The 18,114-nt window shown below is 37.6% G+C and overlaps 1 long non-coding RNA gene across 1 annotated transcript in view; it reads left to right on the plus strand.

The window, feature by feature from the left end:
• Positions 1 to 18,114, plus strand: part of LOC113618152 (uncharacterized) — an 88,386-nt gene that overhangs the window by 56,547 nt on the left and 13,725 nt on the right. The window contains exon 2 of the long non-coding RNA XR_003431896.1: positions 12,008 to 12,113. This is a non-coding gene — a long non-coding RNA (uncharacterized LOC113618152). The remainder of the gene's footprint in view (positions 1 to 12,007; positions 12,114 to 18,114) is intronic.

Here is an 18,114-nt window from a genome sequence, read left to right on the forward strand (position 1 = left end):
TAGTGATAAAAGTAGTAGAAACAGTACTCACAGTAAGCCAGTGAAAATCCTTATCTGATAAAACTCTTTTTTTTTTTTTTTTTTTTTTTTTTTTGCGGTACGTGGGCCTCTCACTGTTGTGGCCTCTCCCGTTGCGGAGCACAGGCTCCGGACGCGCAGGCTCAGCGGCCATGGCTCACGGGCCCAGCCGCTCCGCGGCATGTGGGATCTTCCCGGACCGGGGCACGAACCCGTGTCCCCTGCATCGGCAGGCGGACTCTCAACCACTGCACCACCAGGGAAGCCCTGATAAAATTCTTATACTTTAGTTTTCTTCATACAGTATTTTAGTCCCCATTCCAGATAAAAATACACTGAGATCTTCCTGAGAAGCTCTACTGAAATCAAGTTTCTCTCCTGACACCTCATCTATCCTAAACACATGTATGTCTCTAAAAGAAAACTCATAATTGTCATTGTGACTTTCTTTAAGGATCCCTTCCATCCCTTCAGTCCTAGGGGGTGAGCTCTCATAGGTGGGGAGAATCACGTGCACTAGAGAACCCCAGGGTGACAGGGAAGGAAAGGTCTACTCTCTCATGCTTGCCTTCTTTTCCTCCATGTTTCTTTGATTTCCTGGGGCATATTGTCAAGTGAAATGTCTCCCTGGAGAAAACCCAAACATTTCAAATTTGAAAGGTAAGACTGAAAGAGAGAAGGAGTGCTCCGGACTCACAGGCAGTTGGCTGCCTCAGTTAACGGTTCACCCCCTGACACTCGAGCCATGGAATATGCAAAGCTGTGACATTGCTCTTTCAACATCCCATGAGGTTAGTGGGGAGGACAGTTTGCTGTAAAGATTAGTCTCACTGAGCCACTGATTGTATATTCTGATGCTTATCCAGGAAGGTAACCATTATGTTCCAGCAAGGCAGACATAAAGTAAATCTTATTTCTATTTAGAGGTAACAGGCAGAAAGAAGGAACAGCAAGAATCATTGTTTTTGTCTGACACAATTCTTAGGGTTTCTTCAAATGTTGTTGACATTCGTAACTCAGTTGATCAAATTTGCCTTTTCACTCATTTTTATTTAAGGAGATTTTTTTTAAAGCCCTCCTTTTTGTTTGTATGGTGCCAACAAAACTGATGATTTTAAAAAAAGGAAATTCATTCAATCAGTGTATCTCCTGAAGTACAAACTTCCGTTAAACAACTTGTTTGATTGATTTCCCCTCTGCCAACCTGAATTAACCAGATTAATTTTAGATAGTCTCATTCCCAAACTTCAATCAAAGGATGTTTGTAGGTCTGGCTGCATAGGGATCATCTTGGGAACTTTACAATAAATACAGATTCTTGGGCCCATTCCTGATACTTCAGAATCAGAAGCTCCTGTCTCAGGAATCTGCATTTCAACAAAGATCTTGGCCATCAGTGACAGTCTTAAATTTCTCATATATATGAGAACTGGTAATTCAGATGAAAAAATAGAGATTTTGGTCGTTTCCTCAGAATCTTTTGCTCTGATTGCCTTGATGATTTATCAGCCATATTATTTGACCAATTCTTAGAATATAAGTAAGTATATGTAACTTCAGAGAACTAGCTCTGAAGCCCATGGGGTAATAAGCACAGGGGTCGGGGAGCCTATACTTTGGGGGTTATTCTCTCTCCCTCCATCCTCATCTGTTATGATCACTGATGTCATTCTACATGTTTTTCCCAATATGATAAATAAGTAAATGGATGGGTGAATAACAATGCTGCACTCTGAACAGCAGCAGGGATCCTAAGAAGAAGCTAGATTTGAGTGTCCTTGTGAATCATTCTGAGCCTTGGAAACTCTGTCTTCCGACGAGAAAACAAGATGGCTGTAGCATTGTTGTAGCCAAGTTGGCAGAATTTCCAATTGGGCTGTTGACTAAACTCTCTGCAATACCTGGAGAGACCCTTGTCATAACCACCTGACATTACTGTCCAAGAATGTTGCATCTCTAATTACTGCCGAAGTCAGTCACTTTACTGGCTCCATGGCTGAAAGCCTCAGCCCTTAAATCCAGCTAGATTTTTAGCCAATCTTTGTTGTTAGCCAGAAAGTGAGGGTGAAAGATGTGGCTCATTAGTGTAAACCTTTTTTCCAACATGGAGGTAGATGGGGCAAAACAAAGTACATGCCCATCTCAAAGAGCCATGTTATTGCACACAGGGCAGCAACTATTTTGTAGGAATCATCTGGGAGAACAGGGCTACAGGCATTAAAATATAGGCATGTCAATTTCTAAAGTATTTAGAAAAATGATCATTTTTATGTAAGAATGTCAGTAATCTGGTAACAGACTTTTTAAAAAGGCAGTCTATTCTGTTAAAATGTCCCAATATGGGGCAAACGTGGTATTTTTTCCAAAGTAGTCACTTGGAAAAGGAACAGCTGCAAACATTTAAAAGGGTCTGATGCAGCCCTGAGACATCATAGCAGGATACTATTGGAAATCTTTGCAGCTGGGATTCTTGAGCAGCAGAAAGGTTCACATAGCAACTAGTAAGCTACAGAAGAATGGTGGCCAAAAGGTGTAACGATTGTTTAAGAAAAATAAAGCTTCTTTGGCTGCTCTGCTACAAATAGCCACAAAGCAGAAATGCCTTCATAGGAATCATATAAAGGATATAAATACAAATCTACCTTTGACGTGGTTCATCGTGCTTGTTACAGGACTCACAATATGAACTTATATTTAGCCTTCATTTGTTTGGTATGGTTGTTGATGCCAGATCTAGTTAGGATGATCTATAGTGATAGATGGATGGTGTATGGTACCCACTGATTATCTTCCCAGCCCCTCTTCTTTGGAACTGCCACCCTGCCCACAGAAGTGAGACTTCCTCATCTTTATTTATACTATATATCCCCTATCTTCAGCTCATAGCTGATTAGATCAGAACTAGAGATCTGACCCAAGATGGATTAATCTCATTCTCTCTTCAGAATTCGGTTTTATTGAAGCTAGCTTGGAACTTACACGTGGTAAAATGTACACATATCCACTCATATAACGGTGCTATAGAAGGACCATATTGGATTGCTTCATTTCCTTAAACAGCGTAGGAACTGAGAATTAAAAATAATGAAATAAAAAGAGTTTAGAAACAGTTAAACATGATTCTGTGACACACTCTCTTCTCTTCCCACCCACTGATGTTAAAGGGAGAGCCGTGAAACACCCCTATATCACTGATGTCAGAGCACATTTTATTAATGATAAGAGTGATAATGTTTTGTCATTAAAAACAGCAAAATGATTTATTGTTTAATATATTCTCAATGATAAAAAAAGAATGCAAATGCAGGCAGAGTCCCATTTTTACCGTTGGTTCTGCCTCTGACGGCTGAAACTGTGAATCACTAAATCGTCCGCCAGCTGACGCCTCCCCACCAGGGCTCCCGGAGATGCTTGCATAGAGGACAAAGCCAGCGGCCCACTCTGCATTACTAAGTGCCCTGTTCCAAACTCCTATCCTTCGAGACCAGGGACGAATGACAGGTTTCAAGAGCTTCTTTACCTCCTCTGGCCTAAGGCCTCACCTAACTTCAACCCCTTTCTTCTATTTTTAGTTCTGATGCCAAATCAATCAACCAACCAATTAAACAAACAAACCTTGGGGGGAAAAAACACTCCATGAAAAGAGTCAAAGTAACACAGTTTCTCGCTAAATAACATGCACTCTATGATCTTTCCTCTGGGTTCTACTTGGCTTTGTATCACAGTGCCTCTCAAACTTTAAAGTGCACACAAACCAACCGAGGATCTTGTTAAATTTCAGATTCCAAATTGGCTTCACTCTCTAGTAGGGCTGAAATTCTGCATCTCCAGCAAGCACCCAGATGATGCTAATGACCGTCACTTTGAGCATCAAGTTTTAAGGTCAAGTGAGGAAAATGCTTCAGACTATATTAACCAAATGGGGGAGAAAGAGAGAGTAGTAGCGGTCCTTAAAAGAGGGAGTCCCAAGTGACGTTCAAAGAGAACCCATCACACAGACACGGGAGTGGCCAACTTCTCCTGAATCTCATGGCTGCACGGCATTCTGGGTTTGATAAATATCTCAACTCCAGTTCAGGAGTGAAGTAAAAGGCAAAAAGGAGGTATGATTCCCTTGTGATCATTCCTACATAAGATTTCTCATCTGAATAGTTGGTGGAAGACTTTTAAGGAGACCAATTTATAAGACCCAGAAGAACCACTGAACAGCATCTTGGTGTGGAGACCCAGATCTGTGTATGTTTACATTGGCCCAAGAGGTGATTCTAATATCTTCTCCTGGTTAAGAACCCCTGAATAGTAATTAGAGTGTACCCCTAACAAATATATATCTGGTTTAATAAAATGAGGGTCTATGCATATCACAGCCCACGTTAGCACTTTATTGCTAGGTCTGATGGTAATCTCATTGCCTAAGAAAATCTTTTTTAATGGGTATGTCCCTACCAATATTTGGAAAAACATTATTTTCATATGTTATTGATATGTAATACTTTAATTATATTTATAATGTTAAGTACACAAAATATAATTTAACATGTTTTTTTAAAAATGATATGAATGGTTGTAACTGATCTAGAGAACAGGATTCCTTTCTAGGTCTCTAGGTCCCTTATATATGAATAGTTCTCGGTAGTTTACAATTTATTTCCATATATAGTACCAAATTTATTCCTGCAAGGACCCGATAAAAATACTGTTACTTTCTCTTTTATAGATGAGGAATTTGAGACAGATAATTTAAGTATTTGCCCAAAGTCACAAAATTACTAAGTGGCAGAGCTAGGATGTAAATAAGGTTTGTCAGATACTTATCCTCAACCTCTGTGGTGTACTGCTAGTTTTTAAATCAGTATAAAACCTTTGAACAAACAAATCTATTATTCAAGTCTTATTGAAAATTGTCTTTCATTTTAAAAAACTTAAGTGTTTGATTTACAATTTTCTGTCTTAATCATAATGACAGTTTGATCACTCTTTGTCCTTCTGTCATATTTTGCATCCTCTGTTCTCCATGCAAAGGCCAGATTGAGAGTTGAATAGCAGAAGGAGATGAAACCAGAATAAAATAAACAGAAACCATTTCACTGGTAACAGTGTCCCAGTATTCCCTTTTAGAAGAAGAGATTTTTTAAATGGGTTATTTTTATTGCCATCTGTGAAAAATTCAGTTTCAATTACAAAAAAAAAAAATTGAAAATAATTTATGGAGCAAATTTTGCTCTGAACTGTGAAAAAGTTTTGTTTTTAACAGAAGGATGTGGAAACTGGTAGAAGTAGTCACGTTTTTCCTAGGAAGTGATCTTGATGTCACAGAAGAAAGCAGAGGATCCAAATGCATTGCAGGCGAGGGGGAAAATATACTCACATTTAACTCACCACTGCAGAGATTTTACCTCCTAAAATTTATTTGTGTAGTTACAAAATTCTGTAGCAGTTGAATGCCATTCCTCTTAGCTCAAAGCTATCTCTTGAATTTTCTTCTCTATGAAGCCAATGCTTATTTCTGTCAGAAGACTCTAAATCACAAGTCATTTGACACTTCTAGTTTATCTTCTTTAGCTGAAAAGGTTAATTTAATGCTTTCTACGCTGCATTTTAGAAACAGTTCTGAGAGCAGCAGCTTCATAAAAGGAAAAGTGTTCAGAACATGACATTTTACTCGCTTGGATTCCAAAGCCATCACAAGGTTTGCCCTCATAAGCCAAGTCTAAGCCTTTGTCTCCTGTTGAAATGTGTTGCCCCGTCACCTCTGTGGTGCATCCCTCTGTGGCCCAGTTCCCCTTCCAGATTCAAGACTCTCATCCCCCAGAGCATGTGTGTGTTGGAGGCGGAGGGCTCACAGCTGAGCCTTTTCTGGAAATTTCCCTGACAGAAGTAAGTTGCCTCATGAAGGTTTCACTTAATCCATGGAGTACTGACATGGGAGATACAGAGGCCCAGCCCCCTTGCCTCTGTTTGGGCAACTGGAAGATCCATCCCCCAACTGAAGTGCCCGATGGGACCAGGGAGGTTACTGCTACAAATGTGTCCCCATTAAACTTCTCCCTCTGCCCAGTCCCGTTTCCCTGTTTCCTCACAAGTGTTGTTCCCAAGAACACTCCCCAGTGAAGCTCCTGTGTGCAGACCTCAGGGACTCAGGGTCTTGGGTCCCCACCTGCACCACCGCCAGTGCCCTAGAACACTTGTCCTCATTATAAAAACATCGTTCCCTTCATACATAAGTCCCTTCATTCACCAAATATTTTTCAAGTTTCTACTGTGTCAGGCATAGGATTAATTGCTGGGGGATACGGCGGTAAATCAAACAGATGTGATACCTGGCTCCGGAGATGACATTCTGGTGGCGTGTAAAAGAAAAGAAACAGTATTTTAAATGAATTGTAATAACATGCTATAAAAGGAGAAATCCAAGAAGGGAGGGCCAAATCCATTATTGTGGAGCTAGGGAAGAGTATCTGAAGGCAATGATCTCTTGCTGAGAAGTAAAAGGTAAGTAGGATGACCTAGGCTGTGGGCAGCAGGTACACTCCACGTAGAGAAAGAAAACACTGGGTTTTGAGAGCCTCAGTATGAGTCACTGAAAGAGTTCAGTGTAGCTGGAATTTAGAGGGCAAAATGTGGGGTGGCAGGCATGACAGCCATATTAAAGTGTTCCACTGAAGATTTTTTAAGCATATTTTAACAGCCCCATTGAGGTAGAATAGATATAATAAATGACATATATTTAATGTACAAAATCTGATAAATTTTAATACGCATACACATCATCATCATCATCATTGTCACAGTCAAGACACTGAACACATCCATCATATCCAAACATTTCCTCACGCCCCTTTGTAAACCCTTTCTCCAGTCCTCCCGTCTTAAGGTAAACACTGATATATTTTTGCCACTACAGGTAGTTTGCAGTTTGTAGAATATTCTACAAATGAAATCACATAGAATATTTTGTTTGTCTGAATTCTTTCACACAGCGTAATTATTTTGTAGTTCATTCATGATGTTCGTTATCAATGTTTTATTCCTTTTGATTGTTGAGTGGTATTCCAAGGTATGGATGTACCACAGCTTGTTTATCCATTCACTGTAAATGGACATTTCAGTTTTTAGTTACTACAAAAAAAGCTGCTATGAACATTCATGTATAAGTCTTTGTGTAGACAAATGCTTTCGTTTCCCTTATGTAAATACCTAGGAGTGGAATGGCCTGGGCCATGTGGAAAGTGTATATTTGACTTTGTGCAAAACTGCCAAAATATTTTTCAAAGGTTGTACCATTACGCCATCCCACAAGCAGTGGGAGTTGTAAAGAAAACACCTTGCCCCATATCAGAGTTGGAATTAACTAGAACCCGCTGGACCTCACTCCATAAGCCACACTACTGCCCTGGCTTGTGTTACTGCCTGTTTCTCCTCTCTTGGTGATAGCCTCTTTCCTCTCTCCGAGGTACCTCATAGCTTTCCTGACTCTTCCCATTGTCTTTACTATCAAAAATTGCTCACAGGGGGGGCTTCCCTGGTGGCTCAGTGGTTGAGAGTCCGCCTGCCGATACAGGGGACACGGGTTCGTGCCCCTGTCCGGGAAGATCCCACATGCCGCGGAGCGGCTGGGCCTGTGAGCCATGGCCACTGAGCGCGCACGTCCGGAGCCTGTGCTCCGCAACGGGAGAGGCCACAACAGTGAGAGGCCCGCGTACCGCAAAAAAAAAAAAAAAAAAAAATTGCTCACAGGAAGAGAAATAAATGACTGATAATGTCGTTATCCTACAGCACTACAGCAATATAGATGAAGAATAATTAACGGAACAATGAAGGTGATCAGGATTGAAGGATAGAACTGGGAGTGTTACCGAACCCAGGTCCAGCTGCTCGCCTCTTGAGAGCCAATTCAAGAGACAAGTGTTGGTAGGAATGGAAAGCTTACTTTATGTCGGAGGCTGGCAACTGGGGGAGAGGGTGGGCTCCCGTCTGAGAACCAACTCCCGATGGCTACTCAGGGGACAGGGGCTTTTAAAGGAGAGTTTCGGGGTTGTAGGCGGAGGGAGAGAGCAAAACAGCACAGCCAGACAGTCATCTTGAAACCAGTCACGTGGTGGTCTGATCAGTGTCACCTTGGTTATTTTAAGTACAGTCAATCTTTAGTTCCAGGGTTTGTTCCCATTTCTTTGAGGCCAGTTCTCGGAATTGTGTGAAGTGGAGTAGCTCATGTCATGGCTTCAGTTTGGTCCTCATGTAGTCATCCTCACCTGGTGGGGCTTCAGTATCTGCAGAACAGCTCACAGGAGATGGCTCAGAATATTATCTATAATCCTTAAGGAGGAACTAAAGGTCCTTGACTGTGCTTAATGATGATTATTATTTGGTCTCCTTTGACTGTTTTCCTTTGTTTCTGCATTTTCTCACTTCTCTGATTAAACTTATTCTTCCGCTAAAGTTTTTCCACAGACAAAAGGCAGGCTGAGGACATGGGGTGGGGGAGGGCAAGTACCACAGTGTCCTGCTCCGTTTCAGGAGAGCCTAACATCCAGGAAGTTTTCTTCCTGTAATTATCATATTTACCTCTGATATCTGCCAGAAACAGATTCTGAGTTCTAGATGCCTTGATCTATACTATCTTTCTACCACAGGAAAAGTCTCATATGTGAAAGTCCTCAGTAAATGTTGACTGACTGACAGACACTTAGGGAGTGACCAAAGACAGGCGATTAAAATCTCTAACCTCTACTTTTGCTTCTATACAATTAGTTTTTAACTATTTCAACCCCCTGTGTATTGAGGAACCTAATACATGCACAATATGAAACCTTGGTCCCAGGATCTGAAAAAGCCCTACAGCAGTTCTATAACACCTGTCTGTATCCCAATTCCCTGCCCTAGAGGGCAAAGCTTTTCAAATGATTAAGCTAATCTGGTTCGAGTAGAGGGAAGCTACTAACACACCATTGTAAAGCAATTATACTCCAATAAAGATGTAAAAAAAACCCCAGAAAACCTTGACATCAGACTGGTAGGTGTTTGCACAGGTAATTGTAAGATTCTCACCTAAGAAGAATATATATATGCATCATGTTAGGTACAAGGATAAAACCAAAGTTAGACAAAATATGTTGCCCATTTATCATCTATGCCATTTTTATAGCTCGTAGCACCTTTGAGTAAGTCTCAGACCTGGAAATGCCCACCTTAGCCCAATACCTCATGTCCCTTTCAAGTCAAGAATCTCCTACTGGGTCTGACCAGTGACACATCTGTTGCAATGAGCTGATGAACAGTAGTAGCAAACCTCGTGGCCTTAGGTTAAATTCTGCAGGTGGAATATCCAGTAGATTGGTATCTAAAGTTGACTTCTGAATCCTCCCTAGAAACAGTAGAGGGTAACATTACTCTATTTGAAGCATGGCATTAAGCACTTCACAAACATTACTTAATTCATTTCCACAAAAACTCTGTGACTTAGGTAGCTCAGAGAAACTGAAACTAAAAGTTTAAATAATAAGCCCAGCATCATAGATCTAATAAAAACAGAGCAGGTCTGGAGACTGAGCCTTTGACCTCTATGCCCTCTTCATAGCCGCAAGAGTTCATATCTGGGCAAACAGCTTTGGCTGTGATTCTGTTTCAGCCCCTTTCATGCAAACTTCTCACCTCCAAGGCAAATGTCTACTTAATCCAACAGTAACTCCCCCTACTAAGTATTAGAAATTCCTTCCTTTTTTTTCATGTCACCAACTTTTTCAATGTGTCTTGGTTAAAACTCAGAGGTAAAATTCAACATAATTTATTTCAAATTTGGTACACCTTATTCTACAAGATATTCAGAACCATTTTGAAAAGTAAAAGGAGATATTTATACCAATTAATGGTGATCCTAATGTTATTTCATGTTATAAAATGTTTAAAGTTTTCTATCTTCTGCCAACCAAAAATAAAACTACATGCCAGTTGCCAGATTGATTAAATTTTAGCAGTATATGATTTTCTCTTTTCTCCTCTTTTCGGAATACAGGGAATGTGAGATCATGGTAGCCTCTGAACTCAGTTGAATTGTGCTTGATGTTTATATCTGATTACTCCTCACTAAATATTAGAAATTCCTTCCTTTTTTAAAATGGATGCTCTTTCCTTTCTAAATTAGAAATTCAAGAAAAAATTATAAAGAACAGGATGAGATCAGATATCAAATTAATAACTTCTCTAATAAACAGAAAAATTAAAGAGGTCTAGTAGATTTAGTTTAAGAAGACATTGTTGAAGATGTTTTTGTCAGGCACTGTGCTGTACATGAATTGCAAAAAAACACCTTTGCCTTTGGAAGTTAATTACCTTGCTCAGAAGTTCTTTTACATCACAAAATACAGGACCGGTATCACAATTTTTCTACTTATTTTTGTTGTAGCTTAAAACCAGATAATCTCAGTTAACTGACTTCACTGAACTAAACCATTTTCAACAATTCCTTTACAGAAAGTGATTCTGGAAATGAGCAGTTTTCCATAATGTCAGAGAGCGATTTAGCTGGAAATCATCCATTACCATTAATAGAATTTATATAACTCAATTTTACTTCCATTAAAAGGTCAAATCTGAAAGGCTTTATTAATGTTATTTCCTTTCAAAGAAGTTGTTTCTGTCAAAAATAATAAATTATAGAACTTGTAAATGATCATTAACTACTCCTTTAATCTGTAATCATTATTTTAAATCTGACTTTAGAATTTTGCCCCACTAATGATATAGATATATCATGTGTGTATGTATATATATATATATATATATATATACACCTTTTAACTGTAGAGACTGCCTACCAAGTGAGATAATTAAAGGCACAGCCTCCCTTTGCAGAAGGAATATTTTCCATTGAAATGCCTTCTAATCAACAATCCCTGGTAAATGTCTTCTCTTTGAAGAGCAGGAGGCAACTTCCTAGAAGCTTTATCCTGGACTCTCTCAGTGATTGATGATCTCCAATGGTGTTTCGTCAAGCAAACTGGGACGTCATGAGAGTAACAGAATAAGAGCTTAAGCTTGAACATAGCCCAGCCTGCCAGTCCTCTGTTAGGAAGCCATCTGTTAGCAACCTTGCGTCATCCCCACCCTCTATCTCAGTCAATTGACTGCTGGTGTCTGAATTGCGGGTGGCTTCTTTGGTTAACTCAGATGCATTGTGTCTCGGTTCTTTTTTTTTTTTTTTTTTGAAACTCCCTGTCTAAACAGGCCAGGATAATGAGTAAACAAACAACAAAAAACCTTCAGTTACAGTTTGATTCTCATTCCCAAACACACAGCCATGCCTCACTCTTACAAAAGACAGGCTGATCTGGACTGCGTCTCACTTAGGAAAATGACCACCTGACACTAGTTGGAGAAGTGATAAATCTCCAAAGTTTTATAATCACAAATCAAAATTAAAAAAAAAAAAAGCCTGGATTTCCCTCCTACTAGAGGCACACTGAAAAACAGGACCACAGTGTGCCAGGTCTTAACCAAGTGCATGTAACTGCCAGAAAGTTGAAATCGCACCTCACTGTTTGCTGCCAGCAGGATCTCTCCTCGCAACCCATGGCTGTTTTAAGTGCAGACAGAATGGAGTTGCACAGCCAGCTTTCTCCATATGGGGTACAGCAAGGCTGTGCAGAGGAAGAGTGCAGAATGTAAGTGCTTTAGGAAATGACTTCTAGCTCTAGTTCTTCTTTGTTGTATCAACATCTAATTTACGTGGATAAATAAACACCTATGAATGAATTCGATGTTCACAGAACAAAAACAGTGGGGATTCATGAGTAATGTCAATGATTGAAAACTCCGAAGTACTGAAAGGGGCAGTTCATAAGTTTGTTATTTTGGGAGGAAAGAAACTGTGTATGATGCATGATAAAGTAGAGAGTTTAAAATGCAGTAGGCATATACTCTGCCAGTTTTGTGGTGCAAAATCCGACCCCAAAATACAGCTGGCATGTCTTTCTTTCTCACATTTCTACAGGTAGACCAGGGTATCTCTTCTTCTGGCTACGCTCTGTGGGTGGACCCAAGCTGGAGGGTACAGTTACCTGAGACATCTTCTCCTGGCAGAGGTCAGAAGCGCCTAGGTGAGTGGGTACACATGAGAGATGCCTCTTGAAGCCTTGGGTTAGGACTGGCACTCAGTCAGTTCTTCCCACATTCCTCTGGCCTAAGCAAGGTCCCTGGCCAAGCCCAGCTCTGATGGGATAGGGATGCTTGCTTCTCCATGGAGTTGGGGGAAATAAAATGACTATTTGCTGAACCTGAATGATGAGCTAACCTGACAATTTTTTTTCTCATAATTTAGAAAATGTCAGTAATTAAGAAAGAAAAAAATAAAAATCACTGGATAACCCCTCATCAGTGTTAATCTTTAGCATATATCTTTCCTATTTTTTATTTATGTGTACAGAGTGGAGTGAGTGGTAGAGGCATTAATGAAAGTTTTGCGGGAAAAGAGGAAGGGTTACCAGGAAAGCGAAAAGGGGAAAGGCTGGGGCAGCTTCCAAACTTAGTGGGATATTAAATCAGACCGTCTGTGTTTTTATGCCAATCTCACTCACTATATAACCATGGGTGCATTAATTAGCCCTTCTGAGTCCCAGTTTTAATCTGTAAAATTGGCTAACAGTTGTGTCTACCTCATGATGTAATGTGAAGATTAAATGAGTTGTTGAATGTAGATAGAATAGCACTTGCAACATGATAAATGCCCAGAAAAAATTAGCCACGATCCATAAATATAATGTGTCAGGGTTTTATCTGTAATTATTGGCCTATTCATCTCATATGCGTTATCCATACTCATGCTTGTTTACAGAGTGGCAGAGCTTCCCAGAGCCTAAAATAACTTTTGTATCCTCTTGAACATTTTTTACTTGACATCTAAGATTTTCCTTAATGAGTTTAAATAGATATAATTTATGGCATTTGATTTTAAAATAGGGTTATAATACTCTTCTAAATATCTAGTGAAATTCAAATATCACAATTCAAAACAATACATCAACAATTTGTTCTTTGACATTTAGGAATTTCACATCTTTGGTTTTTATTTCCCCTTGAACTCATATTTCCATTCCATTGTTTAACAATAAAATTTTATCTTAATATAATTTATTTTTCGTTTTTGAAAGACTTTTATTGATAATCTTTCCTTTATTCTTTGCAAAGAAAAGATACATATGAAAAGTGGAAAATTCTTTAAAGGGTTATAAATATTAAATTTTTTTCTGGCTTGAGTCATTACAATTATTACTGTGCATTATAAATATAGTATTGATATCGCTATATAATTTCTGACTGTCAGAAGTAGAATTTTATTAGAAATACATTTCTTATTGAGATTAGTGGTATTTTTTTCAATTAGTTCTTATCTCTGTGAATGTGTAAGAAATTGCAGAGTGGGACAGAGTCCTGCGCGAATTGTATTTTGATTTGTTTTGATTTTATAGATGTGAACACAGAGAAATTATTTTCAAAAAAATCAGCAGAGGGGAATGGGAGGAAGTTTTATTTCTTTTTCATAGATGCGTCACTCAATTCCTTAAATATCAGAAATCACAGTGATCTATCATCAAAAATTATTTTTAATTATAGTCTGGTTGACACATATTTGAAGTCCAAAATCCCAGTGATATATCACCAAAAATTATTTTTAGCAATTTTTAATTAAGTCCCATTTTGAATTGGCAATAGCAAAGAACTAGAAAGTACATGATTTGAAAAATGATTTATTGCCCAGTCATCATTGTCCATGCTTTCTCAATATCTGGGATGTAAACCAAAAAACAAACAAACAAAAACTTTACAAACACATACCAAATGACTATAAATTATACCTATTATTCTTTTATTTAGTGGTGAATTATTTAACCCAATATACCCAAAAGGGTTAGAACAAATCCAAATGCTATTTCATTACACTCTTTTTAATACAATATTTTTGTATTAAATTCTTTTTTATCTTATTATATGCTTTAAATATATTTTTATCAATATTTTGGTATTGCAGAATTAACCTATTAAATTTATGGAGAATGTCTGCCCCACAGCCTAATCAGCCAGGCATCCCCAAGCTAATCAGACTTACATTCTGTCAGAAAAATTCTGCCTTCGTGTTTCGATTCAAACAAACGTATTAATACACTTCTCAAGTGTTATTATAAAAAGGCTTGAGGAAATAAATTATATATAAGGAGATTGCCAAAGGCAGTCATTAGGATTAAAATGATGTCAATCACGAATAATTAATGTGTTATGAAAATAATAAATCAGTAAGCTGTTTCTTATTACTTAATTTGTCATAGTTTAGTGAAATATTTAGTTATAAACTATAAGTTCTTTATAAAGCAGAAGGGATAATATAAATCTTGGCAATCCTTCAGTACCTGTGTCGGTTTATCAGTTACCTAAGGGTACAGTACCGTTGCAAAGCAACCAGGCATGCAACATCAGTGTCCTAGGACAATAAACATTTATTTCTTGCATTTGTTTCTAGTATCAGCTGATCTAGGCTAGCCTGGACTGGGTTCGTCTTCTCTTCTTAACTAGGTTCCTTCATTTTCCTGGTAGTCAGCTGATCTAGGCTGGGCTCAGAGGGTTGGTGGCTTAGCTTTTCTGCACATGTCTCTTGTTTTTCTAAGATGAGCAGGCTAACCTGGGCATGTCCTTCACAAGGCGATGGCAGAATCAAAAAAGAGCAAGTGTTTCCAAACACGTAAGCCTCTTGTGGCTTAGGCTAGAAGTTGGCATACTATTTTCTTATTTTATTGGCCAAAGTAGGTCGCAGGGCCAAACCTAGGAGTGGGAAATCGTGCTGGGTCACAGGGAGAGCACATGGTATAGTTGCGTGGTTAAGGACACGGATACAGGAAGGAATGGAGAATGGATGCCATTCAGACTAATTCAGTCTACCACTGCCTGGGTAATGAACTTTGGGCTTCAGCTCTTGGAAATAATTAAAAGTGAATCAAATATAAATATCAGACATAATTCAATTGAGTTCATTAGCTACCGTGATCTAACATTTCCTGTATGCTGAAAAAAGGAGAAAGAGAAAATCCTATACTGCTAAAATGTAATCGGTCTGGAAACTGCCATGTAGTTTTATTTTTTGTTAGTAGGAGATAGAAAACATTAAACATTTTATAACATAAAATAAAATTAGGATCATCATTATTGATATAAATATCTCCTTCTACTTTACAAAATGATTCTAAATATCTTACTAAGGTGTACCAAATTTGAAATAAATTATGTTGAAATTTTACCGCTGAGTTTTAACCAAGATACATTGAAAAACTTGGGTGACGTAAAAAAGCATTCCAGCTACACTTAAAAGAATGAACATCACTCATCTATACTACGTAGGCTATTTGAAAGCTGTCAAGTTCAAGCAATATCTTTTAAGATTTGGCTTGGAATGGGTTTAAATGCATAGATTACCTTGAGGTAGCTATCACAACTTTGCCATATTGTCTTCCTATACAGGATTATGACATCCACATGTTTATTTAGTAAAGAGTTTCATTAATATTCGTAAGCTAAAACTTGCCTCCTTCCCATTTCTTTCTTAGGTTATTATTTGATATTCCTATTTCTGCTCTTGGGAATGAAAATTGTTTTTAATTTTAATTAATGATTCTTTGAATAGGAAAGAATCTCAGAACACTTATTTTCTGGGTTGTTAGTATTTAAATGGATGGCCTCGGGATTTTTACATATAGGGAATTTTAATTAATGTTTAATAACATAAATATTAATTTATACTTTTGAGATGCATGTATATGTTTTATCTTTATTTAATAATCTAGGTACTTTTAAATGACACACAAAGTTTTAAAGTTTTCCACTGCTGAATTTGCAAAATCTTTAGTTTGAAAGGTCTCTGCTTTCTACTTGTTATTGTTGGTTATAATGAACCATTCAGAATTTCAAAGATCTAAGCCCATTCTCTAAAGTATATAGGTACAATTAGGTATGTTTCACTGCTTGCTGTCTCACTGAAGTATAATTCCCATTGTCTATCCTTGTAAAGATATTTTTAGCAATTCAAAGTAACAAAAAATGTTCTGAATAAGCTTTTGTTAGAAATTTCCAAGGAACACAGAAAGAGTTTATGGTTCTGTTCTTTTCCTAAAAAGAGTTCTCTTCTACAACCACAATAAAATATGTGTCATGGACATATATTTTGATGTACCCGAAAAAGAAAGTCAGATTTATAACCTCTGGTTAGAATAGGGAATATATATATATTTGATGTAGATCTAACTATAAGAGTATAAGGGCGATTTAAGCAACTGTCATACAGAGATACAAAAGAAAAAATTTTACTTTAATTTTCTTGCAGTAAGATATGTGTTGTTCTAAATTATTTTTAGTTCAAAGACTGATGGAATCAGTAATTGTTCAAAAAATATTGTCACTCATTCTCTGAAGTCAATCACAATAACACAACAAAAAGAAGTAGAACCCATTACTGTGTCATTAACAGACACCTTACTCAGTGCCTGCTGAAAATTGATGGCAAAATAGAGAATGACTCCTCTAATTTGCTCACATTCATCTTGAAAGTCAAAAGACCAAATGGACTATTTTCAAAAGATGGGAAGAGGCAATTTATCTTTGTTCACACTGGACAAAATATCTCTGCCCATCAGCCCCTATACAAAAAGTAAAGAGAAATAAGGGAAGGCGATGGGGGGAAATGACAACACTGGGGGAGGGGAGGAGAGAAAAGATAACAAGTTTTTAATAAAGGATGACACAATATTAGAGACAGAATTTTTAAAAGGAGAAGTCATGGTTAAGACTGAGAAGAAAAATCAACAGAAACAATAAAAGAAGAATGGAATAAACAGACATGTTACAATGAACTATACACTACTATAGTCATGGTAGGAAAGAGAATCTGTGAAACAAACAAAGAAAAAAGAAATAGGGTATTATTACAGTTTAAAATTCTGAACCTCTGATGTTATTGGATTATAACCCATAGAATAATGTAAATATCTACGAGTCCATACTGATATAAATTGAATAAATAAATCAATGAGAAGGGACATCTTTTTCCCTATTGAAGAATTCCAATTAATAAATGTTGAAAGAATAAGAGGAAAACAAAATTACCATTAGGCAAACAGCAAAATAATAATAATTGTTGCAGGCATGATCCACCAATGGATGCTAAATTAGTACATAAAATTTTGAGGGGGAACTGAATATTTGAGTAGCCTCAAATATTCTCCCCAAGAAACAGTAACTTACAGGGAAGAAATTCAAGACGCACATATAGGACCTTAGCCAAGAAATCACTAGTCCTGTCACTAGTAGTAAGACATTGACATTATTACCCTCTGAAGGGCACAAAATCACTTCTGTGATCTTTCTGAACATGTATAACCCCATGAAATTACATCAGAAAAAAACAGATGAGAGATATTCTAGAAATTAACTGACTGATACTCTTCCAAATTGCAAGGTCTTGAAAGACAAAGAAAGACTGAAGAATGGTCATAGATTGGAAGAGACTAAGGCGAGAGGAAGACAACTAAATGCAATGTGGAATCTGGGTGGGGAAAGGTCATTAGTGGAAACCTAGTGGTATTTGAATAAGGTCTGTATTGTAGTTAATAGTAGTATACCAATGTTAATTTCCTGGTTTTGATCTTTTTACTGTGCATATGTAAGATGTTAACATTAGGGGGCGCTGGGTGAAGGATATATGAAAATTACTATTTTACAACTTAAAAAAAAATTTTATTGGAAGATAGTTGATTTACAATGTTGTGTTAGTTTCAGGTGTATAGCAATGTGAATTAGCTATACATATATCCACTCTTTTTTAGATTCTTTTCCCATATAGGCCATTACAGAGTATTGAATAGAGTTCCCTGTGCTATACTGTACGTTATTAGTTTTCTATTTTATATATAGTAGCAACTTCTCTGATACCTAAAATTATTTCAAAATGAAAGTTAAAAAACAGTTTAAAAAATTCCGGCCTCAAGCAGACATTTTAGGCAAGACTTCTGTTGTAAGAATAATGCTCTGATACATTTATTTGTGTTTGGTTTTTGCTGGTTT

The sequence above is a fragment of the Aethalodelphis obliquidens genome, unplaced genomic scaffold (assembly GCF_003676395.1).
Source record: "Aethalodelphis obliquidens isolate GAN/ISIS:26980383/991018 unplaced genomic scaffold, ASM367639v1 scaffold5, whole genome shotgun sequence".
Lineage (NCBI taxonomy): Eukaryota > Metazoa > Chordata > Mammalia > Artiodactyla > Delphinidae > Aethalodelphis > Aethalodelphis obliquidens.